Raw genomic sequence first — 27,231 nt, 5'->3', positions numbered from 1 at the left:
TTCTTTTGGTGCATGGGGCGACTCTCCAACCAACTGAACCACCCAGCCAAGGCTGCTGACATCTTTATCTTGGACTTCTAGCCTCCAGAACTCTGAGAAAATAAATCTCTGTTGTTTCAGCCACCCAGTCTGTGGTATTTTGCTATGGTAGCCATAGCAAACTAATACAGGGTGTAACTGATATAATCCTGCAATAATATTTGCCTGAGAACCATGCTAAATTCCTTAAAAAACTTTCATCCTACTGATGCCCACTTTGGTAAAATTGTGAACAAGTGAAGTTTCCTTTAGTTTCTCCAACCCTTGTCTTTTAAAATCCCCTCTTCCTGCTCCCCAGGTAGACTTTCTGCTGGTAGAAGTTCTCCCCCAGCTGAGAAGAATTTGCCGAAAGTGAGGGGTACTTAATGCTCCTGACATCATCAGTGTTTGTGCAAAGGGAGCTATTCCCCCTGAAAAACTGACTCATCTTCTCTTCATTACCTCAAGTCATCAGCATTCTTTGCAGGAAGTAAGGACTTCATTATTGAAAGGGGACTGTTTTGCTTAAGATATTATATATGCAAGAAAAAATAAAAAATAAAGCAAAAAAACTTATTCCAAAACAATTCCTTCCGAACTTGATAGATTGCCTGGTAAATAAATGATGAGGGGCATTGCAGAAAGCTTGGCTTCTCGCAGTGCATCTTTAGGTCCAAGAATCAGGCAGAGGGGCTATATAATTGATAAGAGCAGAGTACCAATCCTGCCCCCAGTCACATAAACTCTACTCACAGTTAAGCAATCAGATATCCACGTCTGAGCCTTCTTGTTGATCACCAATCCCTGTGGAATTGGATTGGGTGAACTTGGAATGTTTTAATGATACCTGGCATAAAAGGAAAATGGAAACATAATTAAGAGAATGAACTTTTGTTAATATAGACAATATATTATAAAATATCACTTTTACTCATGTACTAGTGTTAGAACTTAAAGGGGAAATGAGGCATAGCTATAAATATATATTGTGCATTTTAAAGAAAATAAATAGAATTATTACAGAATCAATCCCTAAATTATTCTAAATAATAGGGCAGAGAAGGTGGTATAGTTAATACAAAACAGAGAGTACTACACATGCCAATAGTCCAAGGTAAATGCCTTAGAACAAGGTCAAGGACACCCCCTCTCTAAGCTCAACCTTCAAGCCTTCTAAGCTTCAGACTTCAAAGACCCTTTGCTTTGCCCAAGTTCTTCTGCTGTTGATGGTTAGGGACTCAACCAGTTGGTAGAAGAGGAGGTACTGGAAGGTTAAACATAACTATAGAAATATGCTAGTAGATAATCTAGAGTTAACTCTCTTGCAACTTGAAACACAGCAATAAATATTTAACATTAGACCAAAGAAATAATAACTGTGACAGTAAGTCACCATCACACTGCTAAACCTGCCCCAACACGATACCACAAGGGATGCAAATGAGTATGGGTGTGGGAACGGCAGCTTTGGCCTTTTAATGCTTGCCTTTCATTCAGTAGAATAATGTGAGTCTCAACTGGATCTTAAGAACATATCTTGCTTTCCCCCACCCCTACCCCACCTCTGTCATTTTACACGGGAAGAAAATCGAAGTTCACAGAGATCAAGGGATTAGCTCGAAATAGCACTGCTAGAGATTGGTCCTGGAGTCCTAGACTCTCATTTCAGGTTTCACAGGTAAACAAACAAACAGCAAATCAAACTAAAACCTGCCTAGTGTGTTACCTATGGTTTGTATGTATCTGAGGAAGGCTGGTTTGCAAACTAGGAATCAGGGCTCCTAAATTAGTCAGCAAATCCAGGTGCCACCCTTTCCTTACTCCGAGGAGTCACTCGGGCTACCTTTAGCTCCCTTCCCTGAATACCTACCATCTCTCCCTACTCATCCCAAATGCCTGCGCCAATTATTGTATTGTCGATGCAGCTAATGTACCCTGCTTAGCATACAGGGATATGGGCCCTGCCTTAACAGAGCCAGAAATCTAGTTAGAGTGATAAAACATATAATTATACTTCTAAGTTACAAAGCCAGAAAGTGGTAAGAACTCCAAATCCCATTTAAATTCCTTTCCTTCTACCGTGGGCCAAATTTTGGAGGCCTTTTCTATAAATCTGAGAAGGGGACAAGAAAACCCATGAGCCATCCCCATCTGGAAAGCTTGCCTAAACCTGGTTCATAATCTGGTTCCTTTCAGCTCTGAGCCCCCTGCCAGCGCCCAGTAGGGCATTACAAAATGAGTATTGAGCGAATGAATAAACAGAAACCACGAACGAGTTTCAGGGAAGATTGTGAATTCCCCGAAACTGTAGGCCAAATTTTGTGTGTTTAAGCTTTCATTAGCTTTTGCTGATTTCCCAAAGCAGTCTCGGCTCCTTCCCTGCCCCCTCCCCCAACTAAGAACCACTTGCTCAGTGATTTGAAGGGTAGTAGAGGATGGAATTTAGATAAGACAAATTACAAAGTGTGTTCCTATGAGTAAATGTATAAACAAATATGGATTTAGTGCCCTCTACGTGCCAAGAACGGGGCGTACAACAAGGAGCAATTAGCCGTTGTATTTGGCCTGGTGGCACTTATGCTGGGCTGTCACCCTAAATGGGGATTCTCAGACTGGCTGCATATCAGCATCTTCCGGGGATATTTCTTTAAAAAAAAAATACACCAAAATATATGGGACACACCTCAGAGGTGCCCAGGAATTTGCACCTTAAATAATTCCCTACATTGGAATGCTGGTGCAGATGATAGCACCCACCCCAGGAGGCCTCCCACCCTTGACCCTCAGACTGCAGTGAAGGCTAGGAGATCAGAAGAAAGCAAGGAGTGATCTGTCTGGATTGTAAAGGAACACACAGAAAGACACTGAAATTTGTAAAGAAAAAATTCACAGTACCTTTGAGGGGGAACTCAAGAGGTTAAAAATTTTTAGCTTTGGTTATACAGTTAATAGACTTGGTGATTAATGCACTAGAAAGCCATTGTTCCAGCAACCTTTGTGCCCCAGGAGGACTGCAAGCAACCAAGATGGTATCTAAGTCAGTGTGCTCCAGGGAGAGAACGTCCAGTCAGCAGCCCAGGACACAGATAAGGAATCACTGGTCAGCAGATGAAGGGATGCTAGCAAAAGCGCCAGACTGCAGCTTTTATCTGATTCACCCTTTTCCCTGAATTCCAACCCCCTTACCTACTTTTCTTCTGAATTCCAAACCCTTTACCTACACTTTTCTTCTCCCTATAGAAAAGGTTGGCTTGAAATGAGATATAAGACAGTCTTTAGGACACATATTCCTCCATCTTCTCAGATCTCTAGCCATCTGAATAAAGCGCCCATAAAGATCACTTCTAGGAATATATCCCAAGAAACTAGAAACACCCATCAGAAAGGATATAGGCACCCCTATGTTCATAGCAGCACAATTTACCATAGCTAAGATTTGGAAACAGCCTAAGTGCCCATCAGCACATGAGTGGATTAAAAAACTGTGGTACATCTACACAATGGAATACTATGCTGCGGTAAAAAAAGAAGGAATTCTTACCATTTGCAACAGCATGGATAGAACTGGAGAGCATTATGCTAAGCAAAATAAGCCAGTCAGAGAAAGATAAATATTACATGATCTCACTCATTTGTGGAATATAATGAACAACATAAACTGATGAACAAAAACAGATCCAGAGACAGAGAAGCATCGATCAGACCGTCAAACCTCAGAGGGAAGGTAGGGGAGGGTGGGGGTAAGGGGAAGAGATCAACCAAAGGACTTGTATGCATGCATATAAGCCTAACCAGTGGATACAGACACCAGGGGGGTTAGGGCATGAGAGGAGGGGTGGGGGGGAAATGGGGGAGATAAGGACACATACGTAATACCTTAATCAATAAAGGAAAAAACAAAACAAAACAAAAAGATTCAATCCTTTTCTCTACTTATTGGTTCTGGTAGTGACAGGTAGCACAAATGCTGACTTTTCCGGTGTCACCTTCCCCAAACACTGAGAGGGTCAGTATTTATTTGCCTAATTTTCCTTTCCCTGCTTTCTATTTCCTCAAAATTTTTATTTTAAAATTTGGGGATGAATACAGAAAAAATAGAGGAAGAAAATGGTATCAGTAGAAAAACATATTTTTGGTCTATAGAGTCTGTGTATATGCTTAGGAACTATCTTGTTAGTGAGACAAAGCTTGAAAGGCTTTTAAGAGAAACCATAAAGTGAATGGCAAAGTGACTAAGAATGGAGTTGGTCTTCAGATATACTTTCCTTTCTATTTTCAGATTTAGGATCAAAGGGCCAGGAAGTTGATAAAACTCTCACCCTTTGCTTTAAGATCTTTCTCTACCACCAGTTAGCTTACAACTTCAAATAGATCCCTTAGTCCACAGGGTTTAATTCACTAGCCAACACACAGATTGTGGCTGACCTGGCTCAGAGATAGTCGCTAAAGTTCTCTGCAGGCAAGGCCTGGTCGAGACTGGACATGGTAAGGAAGGAAAGACCTTGATGAAGGAAGAGAGAGAGAGAGAGAGAGAGAGAGAGAGCGAGCTGGGCTGAATTAGGCAAATGAGTGGGTCTTCCTTCCCAGCCAGTGACAAACAGCCAGGGGCTAGTCACTGCTCCTTTGCTTGAGCCAGCAGTACGTGGGGAAATTTGGGTTTTGTGTGAACATTTATTCACTGTGGGAGAATCGAGGTGTAATAAAGGAAAGGAGGCCTCTCTCTCCTCCCAGTGAGATTCCTAGTCCTCCAAGAGCTGTGATTTTCTGAAAACCCTCAGGATGCCTCCAGCCAAAGCCACTCAGTAGCCCAAGAAACAGAAAGTAGCACCTTCCTGGATGACACAAATGGAAAACGTTGCCACTACCTACGTAGTCGTAAAATGTGTTTAAAATTCTACTTTGAAATTCTGATCACAAGTGTTCACAGAAAGATAGCATTTTCCAAATGGATACCAAGGGGTTGGGTGAAGGAAGCCATCCTGAAGGATCATTTATTATAACAGGGAGTTATCACACAGGTTGAACTAGGGATCCTTTATAAAAATGAATAACTTTGTATAGCCAACAGGAAGAACCCGATTTTCATTCATTTAAAAATTTGCCTTATGTGATTGAATTAGGACCCTTTGATTTCAACTTTAATATTTATATACCTTCATGACTCTTTTTTAAATAATATGGTCTATGGACATAGTGATAACTACTGTTCCTTAAGGTCCTGTTCTAAGCACATTGCACACGTCTATCTTATTTAACCACTATAACAACCTAGTGAGATACACACTTTTATCTTAGGATAAGCACTGAGGAGTTCCTTGTATTTAAGTCGTTTGTTTAATTCACCCAGCGAGTAAGTAGCGAAGCCACTATTGAAACCCAGCCTGATGGTTGTATTGGAAGGATACATGCCCACATGCACTTATTCTAAGCCAGACTGGGACACTGTGATGAGCAAGGACTCTGCCTTCACAGAGTGTACATTCTGGTGGGGTACAGACGACACACACGTTTCCTATAGTGAGTAAATACATGCGCGTGCTGTGATAGAGGGCCACTGGAGGTTGGATGGTGAGGGATGGTCTATACGAAGAGGAGACATCTAGGCTGAAAATAGCATTTTCCAAATGGATACCAAGGGGTTGGGTGAAGGAAGCCATCTTGAAGGATCATTTATTATAACCGGGAGTTATCACAAAGGTTGAATTAAGGATCCTTTATAAAAATGAATAACTTCGTATGGCCAACAGGAAGAACCCGGTTTTCATTCATTTAAAAATTTGCCTTATGTGATTGAATTAGGACCCTTTGATTTCAAGAGTAACCCATGGGAAGATCTGGGGAAAGAATGTCCCATGAGGAGCCCTTGGGAATCCTGGTGTGAGGTAGAGGCTTTTATAAAACGACTGTGTGCTCTGTGATCATGAAACTCTTCCAAGTTATTTGAACCACATGGAATTCAGGCTTATTTGTCCTTGAGTAGAATACATGCTGCTAAAATGTGTGCTAAACGAAGGGGCTTACCAAAAAATGATTCTCAAAGTGTTGCTTTTGCTGGAAAGCATGAGGGTGATGGCAATGCTGGTAACCTGCCCTTCCCATAGAGGAGGCCAGTGCCCAGACGGTAGAGGTCCTGAGCCCCCTTTCAGTTGGTAAACTTGAAAAGAGCTGCTTTCTGTGGGTTTTTGTGAGCTCTTCTCTGTCTTATGCATTGGAGGGTAAGACAGACTATTTCTTAATGATAGGGAGAGAAAGAAAAGCTACAGGACATATCGTTGGAATGGGAAAGGAATGGTAAGTAGCTATTTCAGTCTTAGTTGGCAGGAAGTCACATAATTTGTGTGGATAGAAATTAAAATAAAATATTTAAAAAAATAAATCTATGGGTTTTAGAATGAGCCAGTAACAATAAAACATTAATAATTGTCTCTTGAGAATTGTCTCTGTTTTACATTTACAGTTGACTATGGGAGCAAAGAGTATTTTAGAAGGGAAGAAATATGTGATCTTAGGGGAATTTGGGTCACTTAAATAAATACTAACGAATGAATTGACCTTGACAAAGTCATTTAATGACTCTTGGCCCCTCAATTCTTTCATCTGTAACATGAAGCATTTGGAATAGATTTTTCAAGATCGCGCCAACTCAGATGGTTTGTGTATAATTCTATGATCTTTTAAGGAAAAAAGCATTGTGTATGTCTTGTTACAATTGTGAATAAAGAAAGTTCAATCAAGTTCACTGTTCACAACATCTAACAGGGTGCTCAGAGAAGGGTATTGCTTTCCCACCCCTTCCCCATCATTTCTAAGAGATGAGTGTAAGCCCCAAGAGAAATAACATATTACATAATAATATCTATAAGTTATTGAATACCTACTATGTGCAGGGTACTTGATCTGTTATCTCATTAATCTTCAAAAGAAAACTGTAAAGCCAGTTGTTTTTATCATCTCCATTTGAAAGAAAGGAAACAGATTCAGAGTCCCTGTCATATAAGTAATAAGTAGCAGAGTTGGAATTGGAATCCGTTGTTTGACTACAAAGCTCTTTCTATGATTGAGCACTTGGAGTAATAATAGCTGCCAACAATGACATTTCTTTTACCCTTTGAGACCTATACCAATGAAAAAAATTTGGAAGAGAGTCTTACTGAGCCTGTTTAATGTAGATAGACTGACTCAGGTATTTGCCTATAATGCAATATCTTGTGGCAGTCCAATGCTCTCACTGAGAACATCTAGAAAGTCTGGATAAAATTCCAAAAACCAAACTCTGAAGGCACCAGAGAGCTGCTGCAGTAACTAGAGTTTCAGGGGATGACATCTGGAGAGAAAAATTTCTGGAAAAGTGACCTCACATTCAGTGATTCCTCCCTCAAGGCGTTTGATGAATCCTTAAGGTACAAAGGACAAGTGGAGAAGAAAGAATAAAGTTCATGAAACGCACAGCAGTTTTCAACATCTCTTGCAGCTGAGTAGGAAAAACTTCAAGTTCAAGAAGGAAGAACTATTTTGAAGTTGGAAGAGCTGTTTTATATCCAACTGTGGTTGTAGTTATACAATTGTATGCATTTGTCAAAATTTAAAGAAATGTACACTAAAAAGAGTAGGTTTTATTCTATGTAAATTATACTTCAATTTTAAAAAATGGAAACAAGAAAGAGAAAAAAAAAGAATGTATTTTGGGATATAATCTCAGTAGAGGACCTTTGGAGAGTTCACCCACAGAAAGGGAGCAAACAAAAGGTTCATAGCTTCATATAAAAAAAAATTGATGTTTTGTAGGGCAATTTAGAAGTGCTTGGTAACATTGAATGTGTGTATTATAGTCCATAATCCAGTTCCACTTTTAGGAATACATTACAAAAATAATCCTGCAAAGGATATATAAAATGACACATTCAAGGACACTCACTGCAGCAAAGAATTGGGTGGAAATCTTATGATAAAGAGATGGTGAAATGAACATAGGGTACATGTAGATAAAACTGAACTCGTTCACCAAATACTGTGTTTTAAATTCAATCTCATATAATAAGGCAGAATAGAATCTTAAAACACAATGCTTAGTAAGAAGAAAAAAGAAAAGAAAAAGGAGAAGAAACAGAACAAGATGTACATTACAATATTGTCCTGAAATGTAAAACACACAAAATAATATAATATACTGATCCTGGATACAAATGTGTGTAAATAAAGAAATTAAGGGGAAAAACTGGCAGAGTTTCAAATCATCTCAGCCCGAATATAACTAAAGTGGCTTCCCCAACTCTATTAATAAACTACCAGAAGAATAGGTAACTTTATTGGAGGAAGTAATGTAATCCAGCACATCAATTAAATATCCATATAGAAAAAAAGAAAACAAAACCTTGACTTCTATTTAACACTATCCCTCCCCAACCCCCCACATCCCAACTTGATTATAGATGTAAGTGTGAAAACTTATATACTAGAAATTTTAGAATAAAGTAAAAGATCTTGGGATAGGCAAAGAGTTTGTAAACAGGACATAAAAACCACTAACTATGAAGGATTACACTTGAGAAATTGTACTGCCTTAAAATTAAGAACAATAAAATGAAAAGGCAAGCCACAGATTGAGAAAAATATATTAGTAATACATACAGTATATCTGACAAAGGACTTGTATCCAGAATACATAAAGAATTTCCACAAATCAATAATGAAAAGAGAGTTGACTCTAAAAGAGAATGGGTAGACTTCAATAAGCACATCACAGAAGAGGATATTAAAATGGCCGATAAGGATATGAAAAGTGTTCACTCTCATTACTCATTAGAAAAATTCAAATTTAAACTACACACTACTAGAACAGCTAAAATGTAAAAAACTGACAATTCAAAGTGTTGGCATGCGACTAGAACTCTCATGCACTGCTGTGAAAATGTAAATTAGTACAATCACTGTCTTAGGAGATATGTTTGGTAGTATTTGCTGAAGCTGAATATTTGTATATCCTGTGCCCCAGAAACCTTACTTCTAGGTAAATACACAACAAAAATCATATATACATTTATCAAATAACATGAGCTATAATGCTCAAAGCCAGCACTATTCATAATAGCCACAAACTGGAAATCACTTCAATGTTTATCAATAGTAAAATGCATAAATCATGGAAGGCAAACAATAAAATACTATGTAGCAATTAGAATGATCGAAATACTGCTCAGGCAGCAAATGTCAGAAACATAATCCTATCTAATAAAAGGGTGATATGCAAATTAACCATCACTCCATCACAAAGATGGTGGTGCCCATAGCCACAAGATGGCAGCGCCCAGTCCTCTCAGCCCCGCCGGAGTCCCCTAGTCCCGGGGGGGCGGCTGCTGAGAGTGGGCAGCATGAGTGGCCTGGCGAATGCTTGCTTCGTCACTGTGGTGACTAGACAAGTGTTCTACACCCAGCCGTGGATGGGTCTCTGGCCAGGCCGGGGTGTGGGTGGGCCTCTGGGCCATGGAGAGCCTTTGGGCAGCGGGCGTGGAATGGCCAGGCCCTGCAGAGAGCTACTGGTGCATGGATTTGTGTGCAAGTCTACTAGTGTTAAATAACAGAAGTCTCTCTCTCTCTCACACACACACACACACACACACACACAAATTATAAGATTCCATCAATATGAAATTCAAAAACTGCTGGGGTCCAACCCCAGTAGGTCCAGGGGTCCCCAAAGGTGTGCACAGAGTCAGCAAAGAAGGAATGACATGGAGACAGCCTTCAGTTGATCAGCAGCCTAGCCAGGATCTCCAGCCAAGTTCTGGTTAGGATCTCCAGCGAAGTTCTGGTGTTAGGTTCTCCAGCCAGGTTCTATCCAGGTTCTTTTGCCATGTTCTGTCTAGGTTCTCCAGCAAAGTTCTGTAGCCAGGTTCTGTCCAGGATCTTTTGCCATGTTCTCTTGCTAGGTTCTGTCTCTAGGTTCTGTGTAGGATCTCCAGCCAAGTTCTGTCTCTAGGTTCTGTGTAGGATCTTCAGCCAAGTCCTGTCCAGGTTCTGTCTCTCTCTAGGTTCTGTGTCTAGGTTCTGAGTCTAGGTTCTGTCTTGGATCTCCAGCCAAGTCCTGTCTCTAGGTTCTGTTTCTAGGTTCTGTCTCTAGGTTCTATCTCTAGGTTCTGTCGCCAGGTTCTGTGCAGGATCTCCAGCGAAGTTCTGTCTCTTGGTTCTCTAGGTTCTTCAGCCAGGTTCTCTCGCTAGGTTCTGTCTGTAGGTTCTGTCTCTAGGTTCTTCAGTCAGGTTCTCTCGCTAGGTTCTGTCTCTAGGTTCTTCTGCCAGGTTCTCTCGCTAGGTTCTGTTTCTAGGTTTTGTTTCTTGCTGGGGTCCAATCCCAGCGGGTCCAGGGGTCCCCAAAGGTGTGGACAGAGTCGGCAAAGAAGGAATGACACGAAGACAGCCTTCAGTTGATCAGCAGCCTAGTCAGGACCTATAGTCGGGATCTCCAGCCAAAGTTCTGGTCGGAGTTCTGGTTAGGAACTGATGAGGATCTGATGAGGATCTGATGAGGATCTGATGTTTATTGTCTTGTTACATCCATATTTATACCAGCCGATTTTAATCCTGTCAATTTCTATTACAAAGGTTAGGGCGTTTCTTATCTCCATTCCAGGGAGTAAAGATTATGTAGCTTAACTACCCGCCTGGCACTTAATTAAGGGGTTGTATCTCCTCCCTAACCTCAGGGAAAAATCCCCACCTGGGGAAACAACCTTTCTCGGAGAGGTGACCTTGGTTAAAACACATGGCGCTAAGGAGAGCAAACATATTAAGAACAGTATGCTATATATGCCAGGTCCCTTGAAACATATGCTGTGTAGATGTTTCTTTCCTGCAGCGACTGTGTCAAGCAGCAAGGATGGACCGGCTTCCGGCAAAAAACAAGACAAAACTAATGCTTGGTATTAGAAATAAGAATAATGGCTATCCTGGGGCAGTGGTGGGGAGGGAAGAGATATGACTGAGAGGGGTGGAGTTTCGGGGTACTAATAATGTTCTATTTCTAATCTGGGTGCTGACTACCCCATGGTATTCATTTTTGAACATTCATCATGCTGTAGAATTATGATTTGTATACTCTTCTGTATGTTCTACATCAATAAAAGCATTGCTTTTTATAACATCCTATATAATAAAAGCATGGTATGCAAACTGTCCCCTCAACTGGAGTTCTTCTGGGAGTTCTACTGGGGGGCGGGCCAGCTGGGGGAAGAGAGGGAGGCCCCGACCAGTGGCAGCAGCTGCTAGGGACCCTACCAGTGCACGAATTTCATGCACTGGGCCTCTAGCATGAATAGAAAAAGATAAAGTCCCAGTCTGTACAGGGAATTTATGAGCTCAAAATACATAAAATCATAAAAGTTCAGTATCCCTGGTCATATATTATGCCAGCAGGAAAATAAAATAACAACAAAAAAAGAAAGACAAACAATGAGAGAAAGCAATAAGGTGATACAAATCAATGTACTCTGCAGGGGAAAATTATAGTCAGGAAGGCTGGGATCAATTTGGCCAGTTATTTCTAGATTAAAAGTCAACACTGGATTATTTACCAATGACTTAGTGAACTTTCCATATATATATTTTGGCTTACTACATCTTAAAAGGGAAATATTAAATGTTTTTGCAAGTGGCCCATACTAAAACAATTCAAATACAGGACTACTTATCATCTTAAGATGCTGGGAAACTTTGCAATGCATTCATCCCCTTGCTTGCTAACCACACTTTCTCCTCCTAACTTTCCACCACACACCTTCCAAAATATGTCTTCAGTGGCTCATCTGGGCATCAAGCCCTTGTACAGGTTTCCTCTTTACATTTTTAAATTGTATATTTCCATTTAAGTCTTTGCCTGTGTATCCTGAGTAATATTATCCATAGTATGCTTATATTTTAGGGTATATTTTTATGCTATGGGAGAATTTCTTGATATTCATGGAATGCATTTTTCATGTTACTGTAGAATTATGCATATGGATATATACACAGATGAATAAACTGGAGAGATCTACTACACAGCATAACTTTAGGCATCCTATATAATAAAAGCAGAATATGCAAATCAACCGAATGGTGGAATGACCTGTCGATATGATGCACACTGGCCACCAGGGGGCAGACGCTCAATGCAGGAGCTGCCCCCTGGTGGTCAGTGCGCTCCCACAGGGGTGCGCCACTCAGCCAGAAGCTGGGCTGATGGCTGGCGAGTGCAGCGGTGGTGGTGGGAGCCTCTCCTGCCTCCGCTGCAGGCAGGCAGTAAGGAGCGAGGGGTCTGGGACTGCGAGAGCCCTGGACTGTGAGAGGGATGTCCACCTGCCAGCTAGGCTCAATCCTGGGGGGAGGGGAGGGAGAGAAGATTGGGCCTAAGCCGGCAAGTGGACATCCCCTGAGGGGTCCCACACTGCAAGAGGGCACAGGCCGAGCTGAGGGGACTCCCCCACCCCCCAGTGCACGAATCTCGTGTATTGGGCCTATAGTATAAAATAAGTTTAATAATTATTAGTTTAACTCAATTGAATTCCTTTTATTTCAGTATACTCTCAATTTATTTACAATCTCATCGATGAAACTGGGACTCAGGAATTCTGCATATTCACAAAAAGCAATGTCCTAATTCAGTACTTTCTGGTTGAGACTACAGGTCAACAAAGCAATTGAATTTTTTTTTTTTTTTTCAATTCAATCAACCCAGTGGAAAATTTAAGCACACGTTATTGATTTAGTGAACTTGTTTTCATATTCTTGTTACCTGATATGTATTTGTTTGTTTAAAGTATTATTCTCCAAACTTTTCCCAGTGTTAGTTTCGACTACCGATTAAAATTTAACTACCCAAGGACAGCGCTGTATATTATATTTCTTTTATGGCCAGTTGCTTAATATGAGCAAAAACACAAAGCAAAATAACACCCGAAGTGGAATGATCCTGTTCCTCTTCTGCTCACCTCTCCTCCACCCCAGAGCTGTGAGCCAAGACCTAATCCAGAGCCTCAAGCTTGGTCACTGTGAAGCACAAAACTCTGACGCAGGGAATTTGGGCAGTGGTAGGGCTCAGGGCTCAGGGCTCAGAATCTAGAATCACCTTGTCCTGCCCATGTAACAAAAAGCAAAACCATCAGTGTGTGCGCTGCTCTGAAAAAATTCACTGGTTGGTATCATTCCTCAGCTTTGGAAAGAAAGTCTGCCTCTGCGCTCTCTATTTACACTTCCAACGGAAAGGGGAGCCAGGGACGGCTGCAATCCCAGGGACGAGACACAGAGGCCTTTGCTCCAGAAAACTGGTATATCCTCACACTCACTGTCTGTTTATCATCACCCAGTTATCGGTCTGTTATTGTCTTGGAAACTGTGGACATCAGCAAACACAGCAAAATAACAATGCACAGGGGACCATTTTGTGCACAGGGCCCTGGGAAGGGCCAGTGGAATTCCTCTGATCAGTCTCCTTTTGACTTTTTCCCATAGATGCTGGTCCCACAATAAAATGCCTGGAATGCTTGGTAGGGACAAAGCGGGTTGGTCACAGGGCAGTTATGCTTCTGTCGTCAGTGAGATCAGCCGTTTTGTGGACTGATTTCCAAGTGACTCGTGGTATCACGAACGGGTTAAGAATACAAATACACGGGATTTTTACAGTAAACGGAGCTTTCACATCCCTTTTCTCAAGCGGTTTTCATGGCAACCCTGGAGGTCGGTAAGACAAATATTATTGGCGACATTTTGCAAATGGGACCTAGAGAAGCCTAGAGAGGTTAAATGGTTTACCCAAGGCCTCTCAGCGAGTGGTGGGTAGATCTGGGTCCCCAAATCTGTTCTCTCTGCAGAACACCATTCTGTCTCTATCTGGTTACTTAACAACCAAGTTCGTTTAGCGGGAGTTGGTTATTTTTATTTTAAGACAAATCAATCACTATATTTGTTTTTGAAAATCAGGTCAATCCACCGCTTGATCCCCAACTGCTATCAAGAGCTAAAATTTTTCAAAATAACCATCTTGAGATTTGATTCTTTGTGGCCCTTGGAATTTGGACCGTCTTTGCAGTAATCACAGAGGGGAGAGTCTAACAAGTAATAAATCCTTCAAGCACTTGAACATCAAAATACATCTGTCAGGAAACGGTGGCCCACCACTGGCTTTCCACAGTGTCAGTCACAGCACTATTACTAGTGATATGTGTCCTCAGAAATTAGAGATTCCACATGGTTTATTTTTTTTCAATATTAGGAAGGATTTGAGATTATTCCTATAAACTTGACTCTCATTCAACTACAATCTAGGACTATTTCTTGAGTAGAAGAAAAAGGCCTACCTATGTGTGTTCCTATGAGCGGGTCTTTCCTATGAATATCATTCCTCACGTATATCACATTAAGAAAAAAAATTTAGATTTGCTTTTCTACTATTCCAATCTCTTGAGACAAAATGTCAGTTCCATTTGGGATTCTATTTCCAGTTATTGAATGGAAGTTGCTAAGGATACAACAGAGATGAAGAGAGACAAGCTGTCTGCCCTCACATAGCTAACTCCCTCGGGGGAAATAAATATTTTTGCTTTTTTTAAAATATATTTTATTGATTTTCTACAGAGAGGAAGGGAGAGAGAGAGAGTCAGAAACATCGATGAGAGAGAAACATCGATCAGCTACCTCCTGCACATCTCCCACTGGGGATGTGCCCGCAACCCAGGTACATGCCCTTGACCGGAATCGAACCCAGGACCTTTCAGTCCGCAGGCCGACACTCTATCCACTGAGCCAAACCGGTTTCGGCAAAATATTAAACTATTTATGTCTTATTTACTAGTACTTATTTTTTATTTTTATTTTTATAACCTGTGATGTTTTATTCACATAGTTCTGAGCACATTTGTTTCTCAATAAATACGTGCTAAGTGAAGAAATAAATGAGGTCCCCAGGTGTTCAAACTTTTATTTCTAAATCTTGATTCATTGTCCAGTGTCTTTCTCTCCAGGACCAGGCTGGAAGCAGACACCAGGTGGATAACCAGAATCGCACTAAAGCCTTTACTGACATTTTAACTAGCAATTATAATAGAAGGTTGATGGTAATGTGGACAATATCTTGTCTTCAATCTGTTGTAGCCACAAACTTACACCCAGGCTGCTATCTTTTAAAAAATTAAGTGTGTTATTAACCAAATGGAGGATGGAGTGAAGATACAGATGGGTCGATGAAACCCATGGCCACATTAATTCAATATTTCAAATTGGACACCCCATAACAAATAAGGATAGCATTTTTAAAACATAGCAATGCCTCTATTCATATGCCAACAAAAATACCAACAGAAGCCTCACCACGGCCAACATTTATAGCTGAGTTGATTGAATTAAATGAAAAGGATAAATTAGTTTAATAAAACCTATTGGGCAATTGTCTCCACATAATTATTGGGAAGCTCTCTGTCCTTTTTGAAATGACAATTCTGGCAGGATGAAGGCACAATTATAGGCTGAGCAGAACTTATACACATAACCGTAAAACAGATTTTGCAGCTTCATAAGGAAAAATTCCAAAATAACCTTTTCGGAGATGACAACGATTTCGTATGTTTGAAACATTGAAATGTGATTGTGACATATTACTGGGAAAGAATGAAAAACAAATGACTGTGAATAACTTGAACCATCTAAGCTCACATACAAATGCCATCCCAGAACCTTGACCAGAACGACAAATACATGATGTGAAATATACTGGAAAATTATTGATTCCTGAGTGAAATACTGATGGTTTTCATGACTACTTTTGTTTCTTTTTATTTTCTTGCAAAAGATCCCAAATCATCACATCTGTGAAGTCAGGCCTATCTCTGAATGCTATACGACATACCTCTTTATAATTGTATATTATAAGCAATATACCATTATGCATTTCTCTATAAAAATACAGAAATATATGTAAAAACATTTTTCAGTCAAAGTTGAAATAGTATTTGCACTGATTTTTATGTTACAGCATAACACATATGCTAAAGGCTTCAAGCATCCTATCCATTTATTGCCAAGGTATAGTACATTAAAAACTGTTGTGTTAGATATGCAGATCTTTAATATATTAACCTTCATGTTATTTGTTTCTTTAGCTCTGTTATTTATCTTCATGTACCACTACAATGTGTAATGACATTTATGTTCGGGTGCCTCTTTATTTAATGTTTGTGTCTTTCCTACAGACTGAAAACTTCATAATGGCATGTCTGGTTTTGGGTTGTTTTTGCCATTGATTCCTTCAAGCAGGGGTGGGGAACCTTTTTCTTCCAAGGGCCATTTGGATATTTATTTATTTATTTATTTATTTATTTTTTTTATTGCTAAAAGCATTACAAAGGGTATTACATATGTATCCTTTTTCCCCCCCCCACCCTTGACAAGCCCCTGCCCTCCCTTACCCCCCAGTGTCTTATGTCCATTAGTTATGGTTATATGGATGCATACAAGTCCTTCGGTTGATCTCTTACTCCCCTCCCTCCTGTCCCCCAACCCTCCCTGGCCTTACCACTGAAGTCCGACAATCGGTTTGAGGCAGCTCTGCCACTGTATTTATTATTGTTCAAAAGTTTGTAATGGTCTTAATTATCCATGAAAGAATGAGATCATGTGGTATTTTTCCTTCATTGACTGGCTTGTTTCACTTAGCATAATGCTCTCCAGTTCCATCCATGCTGTTGCAAATGGTAAGAGTTCCTTCTTTTTAACAGCAGCATAGTATTCCATCGTGTAGATGTACCACAGTTTTCTAATCCATTCATCTACTGATGGGCACTTAGGCTGTTTCCAGATCTTAGCTATGGTGAATTGTGCTGCTATGAACATCTGGGTGCATATATCCTTTCTGATTGGTGTTTCTGGTTTCTTGGGATATATTCCTAGAAGTGGGATCACAGGGTCAAATGGGAGTTCCATTTCCAATTTTTTGAGGAACCTCCATACTGCCTTCCATAGTGGCTGCACCAGTCTGCATTCCCACCAGCAGTGCACAAGTGTTCCTTTTTCTCCACATCCTCTCCAGCACTTGTCGTTTGTTGATTTGTTGATGATGGCCATTCTGACAGGTGTGAGATGGTACCTCATTGTTGTTTTGATTTGCATCTCTCGGATGATTAGTGACTTTGAGCATGTTTTCATATGTCTCTTGGCTTTCTGAATGTCCTCTTTTGAAAGGTGTCTATTTAGATCCTTTGCCCATTTTTTGATTGAATTGTTTATCTTCTTTTTGTTAAGTTGTATGAGTTCCCTATAAATTTTGGAGATTAAGCCCTTATCAGATATGACGTTGGCAAATATGTTTTCCCACGAGGTGGGTTTTCTTGTTGTTTTGTTGATGGTTTCTTTTGCTGTGCAGAAGCTTTTTATTTTGATGTAGTCCCATTTGTTCATTTTCTCTTTAGTTTCAAGTGCCCTAGGAGCTGTATCAGTGAAGAAATTGTTTTGGCATATGTCTGAGATTTTGTTGCCTTTGTATTCTTCTAGAATTTTTATGGTTTCCTGTCGTACATTTAAGTCCTTTATCCATTTTGAGTTTATTCTTGTGTATGGTGTAAGTTGGTGGTCTAGTTTCATTTTCTTGCATATGTCTGTCCAATTTTCCCAACACCATTTATTGAAGAGACTATCTTGGCTCCATTGTATGTTCATGCCTCCTTTGTCAAAAATTAATTGAGCATATTGGTTCGGGCTAATTTCTGGACTCTCTTTCTATTCCACTGATCTATATGTCTGTTCTTGTGCCAGTACCAGGCAGTTTTGAGAACAGTGGCTTTGTAATACAGCTTGATATCTGGCATTGAGATCCCACCTACTTTGTTCTTTCTCAGGATCGTTGCAGCTATTCGGGGTCTTTTTTTATTCCAGATGAATTTTTGGAGAGTTCGTTCTAGATCTTTGAAGAAGGCCATTGGTATTTTAATGGGAAGTGCGTTGAATGTATAGATTGCTTTGGGTAGTATGGACATTTTAATGATGTTGATTCTACCAATCCAAGAACATGGTATGTTCTTCCATCTGTTTATGTCTTCCTCTATCTTTTTTTTCAACGTCCTGTAGTTTTCTGAGTAGAGGTCTTTAACCTCTTTAGTTAAGTTTATTCCTAGGTATCTTAATTTTTTTGGTGCGATGGTAAATGGGATTGTTTTTCTGATCTCCCTTTCTGAAAGTTCACTATTGGTGTATAGAAATGCCTCAGATTTCTTGGGGTTAATTTTGTATCCTGCTACATTGCCAAATTCATGTATTAAGTCTAGTAGCTTTTTGATGGAGTCTCTAGGGTTTTGTATGTATAATATCATGTCATCTGCAAATAAGGACAGTTTTACTTCCTCTTTTCCAATTTGGATGCCTTTTATTTCTTCTTCTTGCCTAATTGCAATGGCTAATACTTCCAGTACTATGTTGAACAGGAGTGGTGAGAGTGGGCATCCCTGTCTTGTTCCTGTTCTTAGGGGAAATGGTGTTAGTTTTTGTCCATTGAGTATGATGTTGGCTGTGGGCCTGTCATATATGGCTTTTATTATGTTGAGGTATGATCCTTCTATTCCCACCTTTCTGAGAGTTTTTATCAAAAATGGGTGTTGGATTTTGTCGAATGCTTTTTCTGCATCAATTGATATGACCATGTGGTTTTTTTCTTTCAATTTGTTTATGTGATGTATCACATTTATTGATTTACAGATGTTGTACCATCCTTGCATCTCTGGGATAAATCCTACTTGGTCATGGTGTATGATCCTTCTGATGTACTGCTGGATCCGATTTGCTAAGATTTTGTTGAGGATTTTGGCATCTATGTTCATGAGGGATATTGGCCTGTAATTCTCTTTCATTGTGATGTCTTTACCTGGTTTTGGTATTAGGGTGATGCTGGCTTCATAGAATGAACTTGGAAGCGTTCCTTCCTCTTGAATTTTTTGTAGTAGTCTGAGGAGGGTAGGTTTTAGTTCTTCCTTGAATGTTTGGTAGAACTCCCCTGTGAAGCCGTCTGGCCCTGGGCTTTTGTTTGCTGGAAGCTTTCTGATGACTGCTTCAATTTCTTCCATAGTTATTGGCCTATTGAGGTTTTTAGATTCTTCCTGATTGAGTTTTGGAATGTTGTATTTTTCTAGGAATTTGTCCATTTCCTCCAGGTTGTCTAGTTTGTTGGAGTAGAGTTGCCCGTAGTATTGTTTAACAATCATTTGTATTTCTGTGGGGTCTGTTGTTATTTCGCCTCTATCATTTCTGATTTGGTTTGTTTGGGACCTCTCTCTTTGCTTCTTGGTGAGCCTGGCTAGGGGTTTGTCAATCTTGTTTATCCTTTCAAAGAACCAGCTCTTGGTTTCATTGATTTTCTGTATTGTTTTTTTGGTCTCTATTTCATTGATTTCTGCTCTAATCTTTATTATCTCCTTCCTTCTGCTCACTCTGGGGTTTTCTTGTTGCTCTCTTTCTAATTCTTTGAGTTGTAGAGTTAGATGATTGACTACCATTTTTTCTTGTTTTTTGAGATAGGCCTGTAGAGCTATAAACTTTCCTCTCAGGACTGCTTTCATTGTGTCCCAGAGGTTTTGGATTGTTGTGTTTTCATTGTCATTAGTGTCCAGGATGTTTTTAATTTCTTCTTTGATGTCATTGGTAACTCAATCAATATTTAATAACATGCTATTCAGCTTCCAAGTGTTTGAGTATTTTGGGTTGTTTTTATTGTAGTTTATTTCTAACATTATGCCATCGTGGTCTGCGAAGAAGCTTTTTATGATTTCAATCTTCTTGAATTTGTGGAGACTTTGCTTGTGACCCAATATGTGGTCTATTTTTGAATATGTCCCATGAGCACCTGAGAGAAATGTATATTCCGCAGCTGTGGGGTGAAGTGTTCTGAAGATGTCAATTAAGTCCATCTGATCTAGTGAGTCATTTAGGATTGCTGTTTCTTTGCTGAGTTTTTGTCTAGCGGATTTATCCAGTGATGTCAGTGGTGTATTAAAGTCCCCTACTATGATTGTATTGTTGTCGATCTCTCCCCTGATATCTTCCAGAAGTTTTCTTATGTATGTGGGTGCTCCTGCATTGGGTGCATATATGTTTACCAGGGTTATATCTTCTTGTTGTATTGATCCCTTTAGTATTATGAAGTGGCCTTCCTTATCTCTGGTTATGGCCTTCACTTTGAGATGTATTTTGTCAGATATAAGTATTGCTACCCCAGCTTTCTTTTCCTTTCCATTTGCGTGAAAGATATTTTTCCATCCCTTCACTTTCAGTCTGTGTGAGTCCCTTCTAATGAGGTGGGTCTCTTGTAGACAGCAGATGTATGGGTCATGTTTTTTTATCCATTCAGCCACTCGATGTCTTTTGGTTGGAGCATTTAGTCCATTTACATTTAAAGTTATTATTGAAAGGTACTTGTTTGTAGCCATTTCTTTTTTTGTGTGTGTGTGTGGCTGTTTTCTTTCTGAGCTTGATATTTCTTCTTTTTACACCAGTCCCTTTAGCATTTCTTGCATGGCTGGCTTGGTGGTGATAAACTCCCTTAGCCCTTTTTTGTCTGTGAAGCTTCTTATTTCCCCTTCAATTTTGAATGATAGCCTTGCTGGATAGAGTATTCTTGGATTCAGTCCTTTGCTTTGCATCACTTTGTAGATTTCCGTCCATTCTTTTCTGGCCTGATGTGTTTCTGTTGAGAAATCATTTGATAATCTAATGGGAGATCCCGTGTATGTTACTTTCCATCTCTCTCTTGCAGCCTGTAAGATTCTCTCTTTATCCTGAACATTTGCCATGGTAATTATGATGTGTCTTGGTGTGGGTCTTTTCGGGTTCACCTTGTTTGGGACTCTCTGGGCTTGTGTGACTTTTTTCTTCCCCACCTCAGGGAAGTTTTCTGATATTATTTCTTCGAATAGGTTTTCTAATCCATGTTCATCTTTCTGTTGTTCTGGCACCCCTATTATTCGTATGTTGTTTCGTTTCATGTTGTCCCAAAGCTCCCTTAGGCTCTACTCTTGTCTTTTAATTTTTTTCTCCATTTGCTGTACAGTTTGAGTGTGTTTTGCTTCCTTGTCTTCTAATTCACTAATTCGGTCCTCCGCTTCTCCCAGTCTACTGTTGATACTTTCAATGGAGTTTTTTATTGAAGCTATGTCGCTCTTCATTTCTTCTTGGGACTTACTTAAGTTGTTGATTTTTTCATCTGTTTCTTCTAGCTTCTTGCATAAGTAGTTGAGTTTTTCATCTGTTTCTTCTTGCTTCTTGAACATCTGGTGCATGTACTCTAGGAACCTTATTCTGAATTCTTTTTCCGTCATGTTGCATATCTCTGTCTCACTTAGCTGCTTTTCTGGCGAGTCCTCCTTTTCTTTCCTTTGGGGGTTTCTTTGCCTACCCATGTTTGATCTCGCTGACATATGTAGATGTTGAGATGTTCAGTGGCTGCTCCCTGGGTGGCAGGGGCTCCTTGGGTTGTGGTTGCTGCTCAGACGGTTGCAGTAGCAGCTGCTTTCCAGTTGGCAGCAGCTCCTCTGGTGGGTGTTGTTCACAGCTGTGTTGGCTCTTCTGGCTGGTGGGGGGAGGCTTCACGTACAGCTGCTGTTCCACAGACAGAGGGTGTGGTGATCAGGAGGCTGTGGTGATCAGGAGGCTGCGGTGATCAGGGGGCTGCTGTTGCTTGGATCTGTCTGTTTGCTCCGGGACAAGACCTGGGACGCGTCTGCCTATATCGCCGCCATCTTGCTTCTCCTCCCCATTTGGATATTTATAACATCATTCATGGGCCATGCAAAATTATCAACTTAAAAATTAGCCTGCTAGCATTATTTACAATAGCTAAGGTCTGAAAACAGCCCAAGTGCTCACCAGTATATGAATGGATTAAAAAACCGTGGTGCATTTACACAATGGAATACTAAGCAGCTGTGAAAAAGAAGGATCTCTTACCCTTTGAGACAGCATGGAGGGACTTGGAGAGTATTATGCTAAGCGAAATAAGCCAGTCAGAGAAAGACAAGTATCACATGATCTCACTCATATGGGGAATCTAATGAACAAAATAAACTGATGAACAAAACAGATCCAGAGACATTGAAACATGCAACAGACTGATGTATTTCAGAAGGGGGGGAGAGGACGGGAAGAGATTAAACAAAGAACTTATATACATATATGCATAGCCCACAAACAAACAATAGTGTGAGGAAGGCCTGGGGAGCAGACAGGAGCAAGGTGGAGGAGGTCAGTGGGGGAAGAGGGTGGACATTTGTGATACTTTCAATAATAAAGTTTAAAAAAATTAGCCTGCAATATTAGTCAAACATTTAATTAACTCACCCCTAATGCCTTGGCAGGGCCAGACCAAATGATTTCACAGGCCTTATATGGCCCAAGGGCCGGATATTCCCCATCCCTGCCTTAGAGCTTTGCAGTTACCTAAAATAGAACAGTCACTAAACAAATACGTATGTAATAAATTAAGTGGCCAACAAACAGCCAAAATACGTCAAAAACTCTAAGGATAAGACGGTCAGGGAAGCTCTACAAGTTTATCATCTATTTGCAGAGAGGATACTTATTAAGAGTTTGGCATTTGCTGAGTGATAGATAAACTAAATAAATGAATGGGTATATGGATGTTTGTAGCTGTCAGGGTAAAATATGGTAAGTTCTGAATGAAGGACAGACGAGTACACCAAAGCAACCAGTTACATGACCTAAATGTTATTTTCTCTGCCGCTACAACTGTTCTCCACAAGTTGTGCTTTGAAAGAGAAAGTAGGGAAAGCACACAAATATGCTTTGCGTTGTAATAACTGAATCGTGCACTATCTCGTTTGACTCTCCACAGAACCCTGGGAGGTAGATAGTCCATCATCTCCATGTGACAAAGAAATTAAGTTCAGTGTCTACAATTACCCAGCGTGTAGTAGACTCAGAACTCAAATGCTGGCTTCCTAACCCTAGAGACCAAGCAAGAAGAGCAAGAGAGGAAAACCATGGCAGAGCTGATGTGCTTTCGTTCTGACTTCCTCCCCTGTGAGAAAGATTTTAATAAATGGATACAGCCTTCCAATGAGAAACAAATACCCAAGTCTTTCCAAGTCTCCCAGCTTAAAAATCTGATTTTGGTCTCCGCTGCTATTCCTAATATACTTGGGGGATCAGTGAGATTTTATTTTTCCTTCCAGCCATATCTCAAAGTATACTCTGAGCTACACTTGTCTCTATTCCTTTTAAAACAGTGAAAAAAGGCCCACAAGAAAATTGCCTCGGGACAGAGTACCTACTCATCCACCAGCCTTGAGATTGGCTTATATCCCTATAACCTAATATGGCTAAGAAAATGTTTGACTGGAACTGAGTGAGGATTGCCAAACTTAACAACTTTTTTTTTTTGTAAGAAAAGTGCCACTGAGTCCATTGTTTAGACGTAACTTCAGTTCAGATACAGTGCTGATCCGTTCACATCAACGAAACCGTAACTGCACTTCTGCGCAGTAACGAAAACCAGACACCTGCCCCCTTTGCCCACTCACAGGCAAGATGAATAAATAAAAGTTGCCCAAAAAGGCTCCTGGGGATAGTCTATTGAACATGTTGCCCTTCTTGGGATATGAAAGCTGAGTGACTGGGGATGCCCAGTTCAGATGCCAAGGTCCTCAGAGTTTGTGTAAAATTAAAGAGCTTTCAGCAGAAGCAGGGCTGAAAGGAAATTCACCTCCTCCATCTCCCACCTCAGGCCCATCATGGATTTCCCATCATCTTCTTCCAATAGCACCTCTGACTGACATTACTATTTTTTCTGACTCCCAGGACTCTGATGTATTTGAAATGCCACTATGATCTTAAATATCACCCTTTCTCTCATCACAAATACAATTGACAGTAATCAAATCTGAGGGTTCTACTTGGGCTGTTTGGGTCATGATGGCTTTCCTTGCTTCCATTCCCACTATTATTCCCTTCATTCGTACACTTTCTTGCACCTAGACCATTACAGTTGTCAGCTGGTAAGTGGCACTGCAATTTCTTTAGTTGTTTGGAGGCATGGCAAAGATTTTAAAGTCAGACAGATCTGACTTTTAATTCTGGATCTGTCACTTATTTGATTAGTTTTGCAAATTGTTTAGTTTCTCTGTTAAAGTGTAAACTGTACCTTGCACCATTATTGAGAGAATTAAATGAGGAGACATGCAGTAGAATGGTACCAGACATGAAGAGAAGACAATCCTCAGTTAACAGCACCAAACTCCATGTCCTGCCTCTATCATCTTCCTGATCCTGATACATTCTGCACAACACTGCTCGATTTTTTTTCTTTCAACCATGTACGCAGAAATTGAAAGGGAAAAACATACCCATTGACTCCTGAGATGAGATGGTCAGTGAGGATGGGAGTTGCTGCCTAAAGATTCTATCTGGCCCAAGTTAAAGAAAAATTAATGTCAAAAATGTGTTGCTTCTTAGAGTTACTAAGGGCATAAGCTCAGGGTAGAGGACGATTTTGTTTTGTAAACATTTCAACCTTCCTTTGTGGTTGTAAAAGGTGAACCGTACCCCTAAAATGCTTGGGAGAAAATTAAGCCAAAGAGCTAAAATGCAGCTTTTCCCCTCAGCCATACACACTTAGCCCCGTTCCTCTGTCGGCCCCACTGACCACTTGCCTAATATTTAATTTTTGACTGTGATCCAGTCAAACCATTCATCAAAGTCTGTTAAACACAGCAGCTTTGTAGGGACAAGGGGAAAAAGAACTTTTCCATGCTCAGGATGAAACCCAGAGAGATTGGAAGAGATGGGCAACTGTAAGAGGTGACAGGGGTTTGGAGCAGGATGTGACAAAAAAGCATGAGCATTCCCACCATTTTGTCTCTTGCTCGGGGAGTCCCAGAAATATTGAGATGGAAGCCCCAATAATTTCATCCTAATATATAAAGAGACAGGGTCCGTAACGTCCAAAATGACCGGGCGACCGAACGCCAGGCTGTGCACGCAGCAGGCTCGGGTGGGCGGGGACTGGCAAGCGGGCTGAACTGCTGACCTCTCGGTCCCTCCTGGGTCGCGGGCACTGTGGCAACCCAGCACTCACTGCCACTGCCAAGGCGGGTGCGATGTGATTGGTCGGGGGGCCTGGCCATCGCCCCACGATTGCCCTGTAGAGGGAGGCCCAGGCCACCAGCCAGGGGGCTCCATGATCGTCCCTAAGAGGGAGGCCCAGGCTACCTGGCCGGTGGCAGTGAGTGGGACAATCAATCTCGGGGCTCCTGGACTGTAAGAGGGTGCAGGCCAGGCTGAAAGAACCCCCCCCCCCCCCCACAAGTGCACAAATTTCGTGCACTGGGCCTTTAGTTTGAATATAAAAGGAAAGAGTAACCTAGGAAGAACTTGGTTATTTCCAGTTACATACTTATGAACAATTATCCAACAATACAAAAACAACATTATAAGTAAAATGCAGGTTGTCAGGATTAGTTTAAGGAATTCGGACAACAGTTATGTACTAAAAAGTAGAGACTGGTGTTAAAAGTCTTTGATTTTAAGTTCTGGTGGCCCTCCTGAACTAGCTATGTGACTGTGGGCAAGTCACAGACTCTGCAGGCCTCAGTCTCTTCAACTGAAAAAAGATGAAGAATAGACTAGAAAAACTGTGATTTATTGATTCGATGGGTTGCAATACTTGGGAGAGGTTTCAAAAAGAAGATTGGCTCTTAGAGAAACATTAATATTCTGATCATTAGAAAGGAAGAGTGAGGTATTTCATTCTAGGAAAAGAGCAAAGTCATTTGAACAGAAAGGCACAGCGTGTACTCATGGGTGACATTTAATAGCCTGTCTGGGAGAACTTCAGGAAGTGGATTATATTAATTATATACTTGAATGTCAATTTTGCACTTAATCTTTGGAGTAGACAGTAGGGACTAGGATTTTTTCATGTAAATGGTAGTTTGGGAAGATTCAAAATGTATATAATGAGATAGAGCAAGAAGGGGACTAAACTAGAAGTATGTAAAATAAGTTTGGAGATTCTTGAAACCTGAATTAAGATGGTGACAATAAAACCTCGGAGGAAAACATAGTCAATGAAGAATCTAGAAATGTGCATATCTTTCTCCCTAACTTATCCCAGTCTCCTCTGATTAGTCTGTGGAGGGATCCCCTCCCAGATGCAACACTGAACTCTGACCCTAATTCTAAGAATTGTGCTATTAATGATTAATAAATCATTTGGAGGATTAATCTACAGGAAGGACCAAGATCATTTTTTATTGTAACTATAGAATGACCTTGGGATATTTTGTAATTAGAGGTCTTTAAATTAATTGCATAATTGAATATAATTTTGTAAATTGTACAACAATCAATTCCAAGTGACTTCACTGAAGGAGAAATCTCTGTTATTTTGAAAGAATATACATATTATAAGTCCTCCACAAATCTCAAAGTTAGGCTATGAAATTATCCTTAAACAGGGAAAAATATACTCATTTCTCTTCCTCTTTAATACTTAGATGTTTTAGAGCAATTTAAAGTCCTTGAACTACCCTACTTACTCATTAAAAGGCTTTGAAAGAGGAAATCCAAAATTAACTTTTTGGTAGCATAAAAAAGTTAGCAAAGCAAATTTGCTTCAACTGGGTATATAACATCCTTTTAATAACTCTAAGCACTAGAATGAGACAGAACTGGAATTGAAGTTCAAGTCTTCCTGAATGTATCAGCCCATTCATTTTCTATTAAACTTGGCTGTCATCTTGCAGATGTTAGTTAATTTGTCCTTTTCCCATCCTGCATTTCCTGCTTTATCTTAATTTTAATGTTTTGAAATGATATTTTCAGGTTAAATACTAGAATAACTTCTTTATATTATAGGTAGTAAACACTGGAATACATTAGGTATTGGAATCAGGCTAAAAATGTATATAGGTTCAAGAGTTTAGAGACATTATGGGATGATAGATATAAAAGGGCCTCTGAAGGAAAGGAAAAGATGATTGTAAGATAACATTAAGTTCTGGAGCTTTTGAAAATCTCAGGGAATAACAGAAATTCCAACAATAGTCACTTCTTGCCATCATCAGAGACACTGGGCTCTAGAACTTAGATTTGACCAAGTGGGATATATCTTACATTATAATATTATATTTATAATAGTTGAATAGATCAAGTGTCAAATATTCTCTTCTTTTTGTTTTGCTTTGTTGAGAAGTTCCC

At 40.2% G+C, this 27,231-nt stretch overlaps 1 protein-coding gene across 3 annotated transcripts in view; it reads right to left on the bottom strand.

The window, feature by feature from the left end:
• CALD1 (caldesmon 1) overlaps nucleotides 1-27,231 on the bottom strand; it is a 209,598-nt gene that overhangs the window by 137,794 nt on the left and 44,573 nt on the right. For all 3 annotated transcript variants that reach the window (XM_070423931.1, XM_070423926.1, XM_070423932.1), the window contains exon 2: nucleotides 772-865. The gene's annotated coding sequence lies outside the window, so the exon portion shown is untranslated. The remainder of the gene's footprint in view (nucleotides 1-771; nucleotides 866-27,231) is intronic.

The sequence above is a fragment of the Myotis yumanensis genome, unplaced genomic scaffold (assembly GCF_028538775.1).
Source record: "Myotis yumanensis isolate MYYU_CA2020_CCGP unplaced genomic scaffold, mMyoYum1.0.hap1 SCAF_9, whole genome shotgun sequence".
Lineage (NCBI taxonomy): Eukaryota > Metazoa > Chordata > Mammalia > Chiroptera > Vespertilionidae > Myotis > Myotis yumanensis.
Note: the sequence above shows the minus strand (reverse complement) of the source record. Positions and strands in the feature narration are given on the sequence as shown.